We start from the raw sequence: 15855 nt of genomic DNA, 5'->3' as shown, positions 1-15855 counted from the left end.
CAGTAAAAATAAAAAAAACACAAAAAATAAAAAAATAAAATTTTCTAAAAAATAAAAACAAGCAAACTGATTGGGTTTCATTTTTTCAAGTTGCATATGACTTTTAATGATGCAATAGGGATGCACTATTATTGAAGTTTCGAGGAAACTACATTGGGTTTCATTTTTCCAAGTTGCATTTGACTTTTGATGCAACGGGGATGCACTTTTATTGAAGTTTCGGGGAAACTACATTGGGGATGGGCATGGATCGGCGGTTGTCCCTCCCCGTCGTCTTTTCTTATCGCCTTTCAAACGATATTGTTTTGGGGGTGAATTTTTTAAAAAAAAAAACACAGAAGAGGGAGGAAGGAGAGGAAGAAGGAGGGAGGAGGGAGGAAGAGGAGGAGGAGGAGGGGAAGGGCCGGACTGGAGGGGGCCATAAATACAGGGGAGGAGGAAGAGGAGGTGGAGACGGGTCGGAGGCGGAGGTGACAGCGGTCGCAGGTGTTGCGACGAGGTGGAGCTGCTGCGACCTGCGACGGCTGCGACGGCGGCGAGGGACGAGGACGGCGAGCTCGCAGCCTCCTCCTCCTCCTCCTCCTCCCTCCTCCCTCCTTCCTCTTCCTCTCCTTTCTCCCTCTTCTCTGCGTTTTTTTCTTTTGAAAATTTGCCCCCAAAACGACATCGTTTTGGGGGCGACAGGGGAAGGCGACCGGTGATCCGAATTCCATTGGGGATGCACTTTTATCTTCTTTTTTTTTTTTTTTTTAGAACCAAACACAACAACAACAACAACATATATTAGTTAAATATAATGTCTTACAGCAGTGGCCAGATGATGAGCATCTTGGACCACATCACGCTCTACCTTTTCAAAAGCAACATGAAGAAAAAGTATACAATAAGATAATATATCAGTCAAAATAGATTGACTGATATATTAAACTCAGGTTAATTTATAGAAGAATTTCAAATTCATTTATATCGTCAATGTTAATCTGGTGTTCAGTTTAATTTATAGTAGAATTTGAAATTGAGTTTTGAGGTGTTCGGATTAAGATTTGAGATAAATTTGTTTGGTCTACTTTGATATATAATTAGACCATGTTTGACTTATAAGTGAGACCCATGATTTAGATTTAATTTAATTTGAGTTTGTTTAGTGACTCATGTTTAACTGTTTGGTCATTTTTAATTATGTAATTGGTAGTAATCACCTTGGGAGTTATTATTTTTTATTATATAGGGGTTATAATAAATATTTGATAATTGATTTTATGGTGCGTACCATATGGCGAAAAATTATATACTTTATAAAGAATGAAAATATGTATATTTCGTAGTGAGCAAAATATTATATTTTGTGATGTACAAAAATATTATATTTTATTATAAAAAAAAATTATATAATTGTAAAATTATGAAATATTATTACAAAAATTATATTTTGAAAAAATCAAATTTTAAGAAGCAAACCACGTGGATTGCCTCCCCCGCTAACTCTACTTTTGCCTTTCATCTCTTCATTCTTTTTTTTTTTTTCTTTTAATTCAATTGTTGTTGGCTTGGAGCAGAGAGCTCCTCATTCTCTTTCCCTCTCCGTCTCTCTCTCTTCTCTCTCTCTCTCTCTTTGGCTTTAATTATTGGCTTAAGCTTTGAGTTTAGAGTGTGAACTTTTAGAGTGAGATTTTGTAAAAGTATTATAAATGAAAGTCGCAGAGCTCATCGTGATCTTCGCAATGGTAGTCTCGGATTCATGATCGGTCAAGATTTGCCTTCTAGATCTGCTCTTCTTTATTATTTGAAGTAGGGACTTTCTTCATATTTTTATATTAATGCTATATTATGATTATTTTGAGAAAATATATCATTATAAGAGGCATTGCATATATATATATATATATATTCAGATTTTTGTTTGGTAATTTTTGGAAGAAAAATTATGTTGAAATGTTAAGAATGTTGGCATTTTGACATTGATTTGGAAAAATCATTTTGTATTGATAATTTTGCAAAGAAATCCAAAAATAAAAATTTAATAGTTGTATAATTGTATTTACATCATATTATGATTAGATGATTTATTTTGAGAAATATAAAGTTGAATTTTTTTTTTTTATCTTTGAGTTTTGGAATTTATTTTTGAGAAGAAAAATAAATTGATGTTGATGAATATGGTGTAAATTGTTAAATTGATATTATAGAGTTGTTTTGGGATTAAAAACTCAAAGTGTTATATTCATGAAATATGATTATGCTTGAAAGATGAGTTGGGTTAAGTTATGTTTGGTATTATTTCTTTTGAAAAAATGTAAATATAAGAAAATTACTAATTTAATGGATTAAATTAGTTTGGTTAAAAGTTTATATCCTTTATGGTTAAAAGTGTGTTATTGAGATTATACCAACTTTTAATATAGTAGGATGAAAATGTTAATATTTCATAAGTATGAGATATTGGTGAAATTTATTTTGGTTATCTTGGTTGAAGTGAAACAAAATTTATTGAAAGTTTTGTGTAAGTCAAGACAATTGAGAAATGAATTTTTGATTTTAATAGTGGAGTATGCTAATATGTTGCTTTTAAACATCAAATTTATATATATGTTTTTTTTTTCAAGATTTAGATGATTTTCGAAATCATCCGATGATTTTCGAAATCATCCTTTGATTTGTTTTGAAAATTGATTGTTAATTTAAGGAAATGAGAGATTTTTTTTTAAAGTGTGTTTACTTTCTTGTACCTTTTAAAATAGAAATTGAGAATTTTGAATTATGAGAATTGAAAAGATATGTTTTTGATGACTTTTTTTCAATAAATGAAGATGAGTGGTTTTGGTGAGAAAATCTAGAAATTGAGGGTTTTTAAGAAAGATGTTGTTATATTTATTTTCCGATCACACTGCCCCCTAGGTTCTGTGTGAGTGATTTTGTGTGAGTGATTTTTTGATCACACTGCCCTCCTTAGTAATTCAGCTGTAGAACACAGGCAGAATAGATGGCACCCTGCCGTCCTGCACAAAAAGAGTAGGCTCCGGCGGTGGTTCTTCTACCCGAGGGCACTCCGACGATCAAGTCAGTATATCTCTCAAAGATAATCAAGTATTCAACTCACAAGCTTGAGTATATCAAAAACATCCCTTAGACTCATAGGGGTGCCTCTCTTTTATAGCCAATACAATCCTAGTCCCAATAGGAGCCTAACCCTAATGGACTTAGGATTACTGCTAATCTGGGACTCCCAGTGGGATTAGGATAAACTCTCTAAGAGTCTTATCTTTACCCAAACTGAAGTCTTCTCCCAATCTAGGACTCTTGTCCCATATCCGCTTATCTCGGATTCCGGTATTCTCGCACATAACCTTGGCAACTCCGAGATCTCCTCGGCATAACTACCACGACACGTGGCACCTCGGCTGACACGTCGGTGTCACCTTGTCACGTGTTGGTACTCTGAAAATATATCCCCACAACTGCCCCCTAGGTTCTATTACCTCGGCATTCTGAGGTGATGGAACCTATATCGGTACTTCTTTCTGTTACGTCGGCTATAAACCCCTCAGCCGAGATCATGTTCTTCAGGCCGACATGTCTTCTTTTAAGAACAAGAATTCAAATGAACTCTCCCACGCACATGAGCTGTCATGCATCATTTCTCAACCGTTCCATTGACGCGTTTTATCTTCATTGGCTCGTGCCTGTGACGCGCCTGAAAATCGTCTTCTCTGCGCGCGCCGTCTAACGTATGCGTTGCTCCAAGCGTATTAATTATTCTGTTTTGCCGCCGTTTCAAAAATTTATTTTGACAAAACGTTTTCCCTTTGTCATTTTTTGTACTTTTGCATTCGATTTCTCTCTGCTCTTTCTCTCTCTAGCTCTTGAACACGCCATTGTTTCCAGTCATTAAGCTCTGCAACTGCCTTCATTCCTTACTTTTAGTGAGGCTTTCGTCGTTCTATTGCCTCTACGACCGTCGTCTGACTTCAGCGATCTTTACACCGACTTCCTATTTTCTAGTAAGCAACTGTTTCTTCTTATCTCAGTTCTTGACCTTTTCTGGAAGTTCTTGTTATTACTGTCTTGCTCAAACATTTAATTTTGCAAATCATTCATCTGAATACGTCGATTTTGCCTTTTGCTTACCTTAAATACATGTACCGTTCATAGTTTCCTTGCACGTTTTGCCACTGTTCTTGGCCTTCAACCCTTTGTATTCTTCATGTTTCTGATAGCCCATCTTTGTTCTTGATTCTGAAACCTCGTCTCTGTTTTCTGTTTTTTATGTCTTTTCCAGATCTGTGCCTTTGATCTTCATCTCCATAGTTTTTTAGGCTTGGGATTTGTTTGTAGAACCATCAATTATTAGGGAAAATTGAAACAACTCCCCATAGATTTCAAGCTTTAGCCGAGGTCCCTAGATCCTTTGAAAAGCCCTTTCTTTCTAAAATCCAATTCTTCTATCTTAGGCCGACATCATGGATTCATGGGTATGTGGAAGCATAGGGTAGACACCCCGACGAAATTAGAACACTTTAGGCTGGAGTTCGAAATCCCAGCCGATGTCATTCTGAGGTTGGCTGGGGATGACGACTCCATCATGCCTACTGACGACTCCATGCCCTTCCCTGTAGTTGCTTTTACGGAGTGTGGACTTCGGCTCCCACTCAACATTCTCTTTCGTGAGATCCTTCACTTTTACAAGTTGAACCCTATGCAGCTTGCCATAAACTCTTATCGAGTGATCAATGGCATTATAGCTTTAGCAAAACAGAAAAATGCTAGGATTACCTTAGTTGATGTCCAGTATTGCTATACCATGTGTTCCCTCAATTTGAAAGAAAAAGGCTTCATTTACTATCTTAAGCCGAGGTCAACAAAATTCAAAATTGTGGCCGACCTTCCAGACTCCAACAAGGGGGCTGGAGATGACTACTTTATTATCTCGAGAAATTGGGAGTTTGCCCCAGACGAGGATGCCTATCTCTACCCTCTTCCTCAATCAGTTAAAGAGGGCAAGGGTAAGAGCCCAGTGCCAACACTTAGTTGTTTCCTTTCAAGTCTTTAATACTTTGTCTGTTTCTGACGTCTTTTTCTTTTTGCAGATGTTCGCAAGCCACCAAAGAATTTTCGCCAATCCTACACTCCTAGCAAAGATCTAAAGAAACTTCTGGACTTGCCAGTCCATAAGAGGAAAGCGCCTGTACTTCTCAATTTCATCCCAACATACAAGTCAACGTTGCCCGACATCCCAAAAAGGAAGAAGAAAAGTCTCTCTCCACCATCTGCTACAACTCCATTGACAGCATCCACGTCACGAACAGACCAAGGATCAACCTCTGATCCAGCCGATCAACCATCAACTTCGGCTCCATACTTAATCCCAATACCAGAAAGAAAACATCGGCGACGACTGGTACTCACTGCCAAGATGGGTCGCGCGAAACCAGTGGCCAAAGATCTCCTAGCCAGCATCCCAACCGACGTTGACACTTTACCAACTCAAACACAGCCTCCACCCAAGCCAAAAAGAGTCAAGAAAGCTCAATCAAAGGCCAAAGTGACTCAGGCTGAGAATGAAGACACTTTGCCAATTTCCCAGTTGGCTCCTGTTGAAAAAACTGCCTCTGTTTCTACAAAGAGGTCTGCTGAAGCCCTTCCCACTGAATCCACTAAGACCAAGAGGCCGAGGTCATCTTCTGCGACCACCTCGGGGTCCAAGAAGCCAGCTGCCCCTTGGGCCCCTGCAATTACTTTGGAAGATAAGCCAGTTATGACAAATGATAGTGCCGAGGACATTAATGTCGGCGTTGCGCTAAGTACTGCTCTGCTGTTACCTGGTGATCTAGAGCAGAACGCCGAGTTTAGTGAATACGAAAACTATGCGTTGATGCTTCAACGATCTGTCCAAGTAAGTAACTTTTGTTTGGTACTTTTTTCCTTCCTTTTTCACACTTCAAAAGTTTTTATCGATAACTTTTACCTTGTGTTTTCCTCAGGCCATCCAGCATGCCCACTCTTTTTCCATGCAATCTTTTGAAAACCGACAGAAGTTGGTTGAGATGAAGAGGGAGTTCTCTTCTCTTCAGAAAACTAACAAAGGCTTACAGTCAAAAGTGAAGAAGCTAGAAGACCAAGCTGAAGCCGCAATCAAAGCTCAGACCAATGCCGAAGAGAAGGCCGAGGCTGCTGAGGCTATCAGGAAAGTGGCTGAGTCTTAGAAGAGAGAAACCGAGGAAAAAATGATGCAAGCTGAAAAGGAACTCTAAGAAGCATTGGCTACTAAAGAAGTCGAGATAAAAGATGCCGACAAGAAGGCCTATGCCCAAGGCATAGCCGACGTCACAGATGCTTATGAACAGCAAGTGAATGAGGCATGCAACAAGGGTTTTACCCTTAGTTGGATGTCCCTTTTCAAAAAACTCAATGTCCCAACGAACTCACCGTTCAGGAAGGCTGATGCAATTCCTCTTCCATTTCCACCTCCACTTCCAAGTCAACCCGAAGGTGAATCTGAGTCTGGAGATGAAGCTAAGGATGAAGAAGAGGCCTTGGTTAGGAGGCCAAAAGATGTCACTGAGACCAAGTCCCCTCCTTAGGATGATCAAGTTTTAGACTTGACTCATGATGAGGAGGATGGGGAGGTTGTCAAAGAGGCTACTCTTGAGCAAGTACCATCTGACGCTCCTCTAGCTGATAAAAGTCTTGATGAAACCCTTGCCGAGATTGATGCAGAAATAGCAACAGAGAAGGCGGCCGAAGTAGCTTTTCAAGAATCTTCCGAGGTCCCGACCCAAATTACTCCTGAAGCTGAAGAATCATAACTTTGATATCTCTTTTTTCTTTTGTACTTTTGACTTGTTGGACAGTATAAGCTTCTTTATGTGGCCGATGTGCCTCCTGTTTCTGTTTGAATGCTTTAATACAACTTTCTTTCTTTGAATGCCTGCATTCTTTTGTCTTTTCTTTGACTGCCCCTGTATGATTCTATACTTAGAATATTTTGCAAGTCTCTTAGTATACTCTTCCTTCTTTGTGTAATCTTCTCGGGGTTATATACCTCGGGTATAATAACTACAAGCTTTACTTCGGCAAGATACTAACCTGCAAACTTTTCATAAATTTTAACAAGTGTGAAACATATACTATTCAATGTTAACTTTGCAAACTTTTTTCAAGTTTCAACAAGTGTTTAAACAATAATCTCGGTCTAACCTACTTGTAAATTGCTACAAATTTCAACAAGGATTAACATATACTGTAACAAGGATCAACAAGGATTAACATAACAAGTGCTAAACAATAATCTACTTGTAAATTGCTACAAATTTCAACAAATGTTTAAACAATATACTTAGCTTTTACTTCAATCTGTAAATTGCTGCAAATTTCAACAGATGATCATATGTCGGCTTAACGTTATCTTGTAAATTGCTACAAATTTCAACAAGTGTTAAGCATTTTCTTTTTGGTTTAACCACCCTGTAGTTTACTACAAGTGTTTAAGCAATAACCTCAGCTTCACTTTGACTTGTAAATTGCTACAAATTTCAACAAGCGAACATAAGGAACAATCTCAGCTTAACTTCAACTTGTAAATTGCTACAAATTTCAACAAGTGAAGATAAGGAACCATCTCGGCTTAACTTCAACTTGTAAATTGCTACAAATTTCAACAAGTGAAGATAAGGAACCATCTCGGCTTAACTTCAACTTGTAAATTGCCACAAATTTCAACAAGTGAAGATAAGGAACCATCTCAGCTTAACTTCAACTTGTAAATTGCTACAAATTTCAACAAGTGAAGATAAGGAACCATCTCGGCTTAACTTCAACTTGTAAATTGCTACAAATTTCAACAAGTGAAGATAAGGAATCAGCTTAACTTCAACTTGTAAATTGCTACAAATTTCAACAAGTGTTAAGCGTCTTTGTCTTCTCTCTGCCCCCAATGTGAACCTAAGTTCCACTTGGGTTCTCATTATTCATGTCTCCCAGAAACAACATTATGTATCTTTATCAATCATATGTGTTTGAAGAATTTTGAAAAAATTTATTGATGACATCGGCCAAAAATAATGCACATCTAATGATAGAAAAATTTCAAATTACAAGTGTTCCAAGGTCTTGGCAATGCTTTGCCCTCATTGTCTTCAAGCCGATAAGTTCCATTGCCTAATACCGAAGTAATTCTGTAGGGTCCTTCCTAGTTTGGGCCAAGCTTGCCCTCTCTGGGATCCTTCTTGTTGCCGACGACTTTTCTCAAGACCAGGTCGCCGATTTGAAAATCTCTTGGATTGACCTTCTTGTTGTAAGCTCTGGCAAGCTGTTGCTGGTATACTGCGAGCTGAATTGCAGCTTTCTCTCTTCGTTCTTCCAAAAGATCCAGATCTCGTGCTAAGAGTATATCATTAGTCCCATTCTCAACTCCTTGGGTTCGGATCCCTGGGATGCCGACTTCCAGTGGAATGACTGCTTCTGTGCCATAAGCCATGGCAAAGAGGAATTCCCCTGTTGATCTTCTCGGCGTAGTCTGATATGCCCAAAGTACGTTGGGCAATTCGTCTACCCACTTTCCTTTTGCTGCCTGCAGCCTCTTCTTTATTCCATCCAAAAGTACTTTGTTGGATGCTTCTGCTTGCCCATTACTTTGGGGAAAACTTGGTGTTGAAAAGTAATTTTTGATCTTGAATTTCGCACAAAAGCTCTTGATGAGTTTGCTGTCAGACTGCGTTCCGTTGTCGGCAACTATGGCTCTTGGAATGCCAAATCTGGTGATGATGTTTCTCCATATGAAATTCTTGACGTCCACATCTCGGATTTTGGCAAGAGGTTCTGTCTCTATCCACTTCGTGAAGTAATCTGTTGCTACCAGCAAGTATTTTCTTTGCCCAGTTACCTGGGGAAGTTGTCCAACAAGATCCATGCCCCACTAGGCAAACGGCCAAGGGCTGGATACTGGATATAGGTCAGCAGCTGGCTGGTGTATCAAAGGTGCAAACCTTTGGCATTGTTCGCACTTCTTCACGTATGCTTCTGCATCTTTTTGCATGTAGAGCCACCAATACCCCTGGGTAATGGCCCTATGAGCTAATGATCTGCCCCCAGCGTGGCTTCCACAAACTCCTTCATGAATTTCATATAAAAAATCTTCAACCTGTAAAGGGTGTACGCACCTTAAAAGGGGTCCAGTGAAGGACCTTCTGTAGAGATGTCCGTCCGCAGTCAGACTGAATCTTGCTGACTTCAATCTGACTTTGTGTGCCTCCTTGCGGTCTTCTGACAGCTTTCTTTCTTTCAGGAATGCAACAATTGCATCCATCCAGCTTGGCCCCATGTCCACACACATTGCTTCCTGCTTTGTGTTATGTGGTTCTATGCTTAGGCCCAACATATAGTCAATCATAATTGTCCTTATTTTTCCAGTCTGCATTGAACTTGCCAGATTAGCCAACGCGTCGGCGTGGCTATTATCGTCTCGGCTTACTTGGAGTAGTCGGCAGTTCTGAAATAGGGCTGCCAATCTGATGACCTCTTTTGCATATGCTGACATCCTTTCATCTCTGGCTGCAAATTCTCCTGTTGACTGGTTAACAATAAGCTATGAATCACAAAAAACTATTACCTCATCTGCTTCTGCTGCTGCTGCCAGTTTTAGCCCTGTAATTAATGCTTCGTATTCTGCTTCATTGTTTGAGGCCTTGAACCCCAAACGGATGGGCTGTTCTATTATTTCTCCATCTGGAGCTATCAGCAGCACTCCTGCCCCCGCTCCTTGTCGGTTTGAACTTCCATCGACAAACAGTTTGAATGAGTCGCCGATGTAGATGCTGCAGGGTCTGAGTTTTTCCTTCCTTTGCTCTTTTGCCTTAGGCTGGGATTCTCCTTGCTTGCTGGGACAATGTTCATCTTGGCTCAACGGAGCCCGATGTTTAATGGATTCAGGCGTGAATTCTGCCACGAAGTCGGCCAAAACTTGGCCCTTTATTGCTGTTCTGGGCCTGAACTCCAGGTCATACTGGCCCAAGGCCACTGCCCATCTTTCTATTCTTCCAGTTAAGTCTCCTTATTGCAATAAGGACTTCAGTGGGTGCTCTGTTAGCACCACAATCTTGTGCGCCTGAAAGTAATGGTTCAATTTTTTTGAGGCCATTACTAAGGCCAGCATTAAATTCTGTAGTGGTAGATACCTTGTTTCTGCGTCGGCCAAGGTTTTACTTACATAATAAACAGCCTTCTGTTCTCCTTGTTCTTCTCGGATTAGCACTGCACTTACTGCGTGTTCTGACATAGCTAAGTACAAAAAGCAGCTCTTCCCCAGGTTCAGCTCAGTCTATAAGAAGTCCGTGGTCTCTTTCACCAGGTTGAAGAAGGGTTTACCTTTGTCTAAGCTTCGGCTAATGAACCTGTTTAGGGCTGCGGTCCTTCCAGTAAGCATTTGTACCTGTTTTGCCGATGTTGGGCTCTGTAGGTCTAGGATGGCCTTGATCTGATCTGGGCTGGCCTCTATGCCCCTCCTTGTTACCAGGTACCCCAGAAATTTACCAAATTCAACTCCAAACGCGCACTTTAATGCGTTGAGTCGGAGCCGATATGTTTTGAGGATCTCAAATACCTCTTTTAGGTCGGCAAGATGACTCTTAGGCTCCTTGGTCTTCGCGACCATGTCATCGATGTAGACTTCTATTGTTTGGCCAATCAGGTGCTTGAACATTTTGGTTACCAGCCTTTGGTAGGTTGCTCCTGCGTTTTTCAACCCAAAAGGCATCACTCTGTAACAATACAGGCCTTTTGGGGTGATAAACGCTGTCTTCTCTTCATCAGGGGGTACATGGCTATCTGGTGGTACCCCCTATAAGCATCTAGGAAGCTCATCCTTCCATGTCCAGATGTGGTATCCACCAGCTGGTCAATTTTGGACAGAGGGAAGCTATCTTTGGGACAAGCTTTGTTCAGGCGTGTAAAATCTACGCATACCCTCCATTTACCGTTCTTCTTCTTTACCACCACAGTGTTCGACAGCCATGTCGGATAATTGACTTCTCTGATGGCCCTAGCTTCCAGAAGTCTATCTACTTCTTCCTCCACTGCTTCGACGTGCATCAACGTCGGTCTTCTGGCTCGTTGTATTACAGGTTTGGCCGACCTGTCGACGTTCAGTTGTGACATGTGACCTCGGGGTCAATGCCAGGCATTTCATAAGGTGTTCAGGCGAACACCTCTATGTTTGTTCTCAAAAATGCTTCCAGTTCTCTTTCTTCTTCTTTGGCTAAGCTTGAGCCGAGAAGAAAGAAGCGTTCTTCATCGCCCTTTTGGACGAGGATTTTCTTCAGTGTTTCCTCACTTTTCTCGGCTGGCTCTTTGCCAACATCATCTAGGACCTCTATGTCCTCATCTTCAATCTCTGCCTTCCCTGGTTCTTGAATGTTGCAGGTAGTTTTCATTGCTGCCATGGAACAATTCTTTGCCTGCAGTTGATCTCCTCTGACTTCTTCGATCCCATGTTCTGTTAGGAATCGCAGTAGTTGATGCAATGTTGAGGGAACTGCCCCCATCGCATGCAACTATGGCCTTCCCAAGATGATATTGTAAGGTGAAGTTGTATCAATCACAATGAATTATGTCCTGATCTTCTTAGTGCCGGCTTGTACTTCCAAGCTTGTTACGCTGAGTGGCCATGTCGGCATTCCATTGAAGCCGACCATCGGGCCACTGGATCCCTCCATGTCATCTGGGTGAAGGCCCAGCTCCTTGTAACATCTAACATACATGATGTCGCAGGAGCTGCCTTGGTCAATTAGGATGTGTTTTACTTGGCATTCCCCAACTTGGAGGGATACTACCAAGGCATCATTATGCGGATGTTGGACCATCTCTAGGTCGGCTTCAGTAAACGTTATCATCGGTCCTTGGCACTCCTCTGGCCGATGTCTTTTTTCCCCAACTTGGTAGACATGCTGTAAATGCCTTACCCTCTGGGTCTCTCCTCTGACTTCGTTCTCGTTGACCCTTGAGTGGATCACATTAACCACCCGTGGTCCCCCTGCCTGTGGCTGCTGTGCTGGGGGAGACGGGGTTGCTGGTGCTTGGGGCAATCTTGCCTGTTCCTCTCTTCTCCTGGCCTCATCGACAAGGTCCCTCAGATGGCCTTGTCTTACTAAGTCCTTTAAGTGTGCTCTTAAGGCTCTGCAGCCCTGAGTTGGGTGCCCCTCTTCATTGTGGTAAGCACAGCGCCTTCCAACGTTCCTTCCCATGTATTCCCCTAGGGCCTTTGCTAGTGCTCTGAAGTAAGGTTGACTTCGGATTTGCTCTAGGACTTTGTGGATCGAGATTCGGAACACGGTCGTCACTGCCTGTTTACCCCTCAATTCTATCTCTGATTTGTTAAAACCGTTGTTACCTCGGCCTCGCTTCGGCGAGCCGTTTCCTTTTTCCTGCTTTACCTCCTTATTCCCCGATGTATCCTCCTCGGCTCTAGCATACTTCTCGATTCTTGCCATGAGTTCTTCCATGCTCTTTGGCAATGTCTTTGCCAATGATTTCCGCAGTGAACAATTATCTTTCAGGTCGTTCTTGAAGGACACGACCACCACTTCCTGATTGCATTCGGGTATTCGATTAAACACCTCGTAGTATCTTTTTGTATAGGCCCTAAGGCCTTCATCCTGGCTGATCTTCAGAGCCATTAATGCGTCCACCCTTAATGGCTGCAGCTTGTTTGTCACGAACCTGGCCACAAACATCTCGTCCAGGCCTTCCCAAGTCTTCACGCTTCCCTTGTCTTCACGCTTCCCTTTGGTAGTTTGTGGAACCAATCTGATGCAATCTCCCCAAAGGACGAGGGGAACACTTTGCAGAGCAATTCTTTCTCCATGGGTTGTGTCAAAGCAGAGCCCATGCCCTTGAGCATACCGATGCTCTTTGTGCTCTGGGTCCTTCGTATGATACGTCCTCTGGGACTTCTCTTGTCTTGGTTCCTCTCGTCCGACTTCCCTGGAAGGCGGGTGAGAGGGCCTTCCGCTCCTGGTGTGTTGAGGTGCTTCAGAAATTGCTTTCCTTCCTCCCTTTTGAGTATTAGTTGCTGGAATTGGCATGTCCTACAGCGGGTACGGCGGCTGCATGACATTGTTTTGCATCATGAAGTTGACGACCGACTGCAGGTCTGCCAACTTGTCTGCCAATTCTTTTACCTCTTCATCCCTTTGTAGGCATCTGTCCCTCCATACCTGGAGGTTGTCTTCATTGTAGTATCTGCTCTGATCCGCCTTCTTTGCAGTGTCGTCCTCCTGGCTGACGTCTTTTGCTCCGTGATTCTTGTTATGAGTTTTTGCATTATGGTTGTCGCCTTCGACATCAAGGTTAATAGGTCTGTTACTCCCAGTAGGAGCATCGTCCCCAACCTTTTCCTTTTGTGCGTTACTGGCTATCTATTCGTCTTTCTTTCCCACAGACGGTGCCAAATTGTGTGAGTGATTTTCCGATCACACTGCCCTCCTTAGTAATTCAGCTGTAGAACACAGGCAGAGTAGATGGCACCCTGCTATCCTGCACAGAAAGAGTAGGCTCCGGCGGTGGTTCTTCCACCCGAGGGCACTCCGACGATCAAGTCAGTATATCTCTCAAAGATAATCAAGTATTCAACTCACAAGCTTGAGTATATAAAAAACATCCCTTAGACCCATGGGGGTGCCTCTCTTTTATAACCAATACAATCCTAGTCCCAATAGGAGCCTAGCCGTAATGGACTTAGGATTACTGCTAATCTGGGACTCCCAGTGGGATTAGGATAAACTCTCTAAGAGTCTTATCTTTACCCAAACTGAAGTCGTCTCCTAATCTAGGACTCTTGTCCCATATCCGCTTATCTCGGATTCCGGTATTCTCGCACATAACCTCGGCAACTCCGAGATCTCCTCGGCATAACTACCACGACACGTGGCACCTCGGCTGACACGTCGGCGTCACCTTGCCACGTGTTGGTACTCTGAAAATATATCCCCACAGAAATTGAGAATTTTGAATTATGAGGATTGAAAAGAGATGTTTTTGATGACTTTCTTTCAATAAATGAAGATGGGTGGGTTTGGTGAGAAAATCTAGAAATTGAGGGTTTTTAAGAAAGATGTTGTTATATTTATTTTGTGTGCCAAAATAAATGATGTTTGAAAATTTATTTTTTTTTGTTTACATATAATGATAGTTTTCATGGAATATGAGAATTGTTTAAGTTTTGGAAATTGTTGTTCAAAATCTTGATATGGTCTTGAAGGGACTAAATGGTTGAGATTACTCTAAGTGTGAGAATTTTGTTGTGCAATGGATGAATTGGAAAAAAAAGTATTTATATTCATCTTGAGAAATTATATTGAAATGAGAAATGAGAATTTTGGTCACAATGGGAATATTGTGTGGAAGTATTGAGAGTGGAAAAAAATATTGCATTGTATTATTAATCATTGCATTGGCATATCAATTCATTTGATAATGATGAGCTTTGAAATATGATTTGAAAACTTTGCATTGAGAAAGGAATGTTGGGAAACAAGTTCTCATGAAATGATTTTGGGGTAAATACGGTGGTAAGTCTTGAAAGGTGGTGTAGATGATAGGTGCCGAGCCTTCCAGTTAATACTGGCAAAAATGACAAATTGGTAGTACTTGTATAGCCTACTTGCAGACACCAGCCTAGGGATTGAAAGGTGGTGCAGATGATAGGTGTCAAGCCTCCCAGTTAATACTGGTAAAAATGACAAATTGGTAATACTTGTATAGTCTACTTGTAGACACCAGCCTAGGGATTACCTGAATCATATTTACCATCTTGGAATTTTATTGAAATTGTTGGATTAATGTGTTTTCAAATTGGCATTGTGCATAAAATTTTCACAAGATGAAAAAAATATTTTGAGCATGACATGGCATATGCATTCATTTTATAAGACTGTATAAAATGGATTTGATGAATTGTTTAATTATTTGATTCAATTGATAATGAGATAATTGAATGAATTGAAAAGAATGTCCTGTTACTATCGAAACATATTTATTTATTTAAGTTAACTTGTTGTGGTTAATTAAATAAATTGGATTTAAGAGATTATGTAATAAAATCATACGGTTTTGACATGATATGATTTCATGTATATGTATGAGTATTTTGGTACCCACATATCTTCTAATGTTTTAATATGAGATTGCTTGGTGAGGTAGTGGTTGCTCACCCCCTACCTGTACATGTGTACATGGAATGCTTTTCGGATTTGAAGATCAAACAATGGTTTTTACCATTTCATAAGTGTAATGTAGTGATAGATTATACTACTTCATTTGTTTGTTTGGCTGAGTACTATTTTTTTGTAAAGAGTAGTGTCTTCTCTTTTGTTGTAAGCCTCAGGGCATTCCTTTTATTTAGATGTAAATGTCTTTATTGTATCACGAGAGGGAATATGTATATTTAATTATTCATCATTTCATCCAAGGATGAATTGTCATTTGTAAATGAACTTAATTAATGAATATTGATAATGTTATCCGAGTAATAAAATACAGGGCGTGACAGATAGGGTGTGAGCATGGTCCGAATTGGTTCGATTTGAAGTAAAACCATGATCAATCGATTGTGTACGATTCCATAAAAATGGGAACCAAACCAATCTATTTAAATTATAGAACAAACCTGAACCAAACCATTTAAATACGATTCAGCTAGGTTTGGAACCACAGTTTCATATAATTTGTTCACAAAGAAAAATCATATAACATTTTCTTTTCAACATTAATCTGCCCATGATTTTTCGAAACATAAATATGCATATTGTTTCACAATTAACGTAAACAAATATATTATCTAGTACATAAACATATTGTTCAACATGT

This window comes from Camellia sinensis, chromosome 7, assembly GCF_055761805.1.
Source record: "Camellia sinensis isolate YWXY chromosome 7, ASM5576180v1, whole genome shotgun sequence".
NCBI lineage: Eukaryota > Viridiplantae > Streptophyta > Magnoliopsida > Ericales > Theaceae > Camellia > Camellia sinensis.
Note: the sequence above shows the minus strand (reverse complement) of the source record.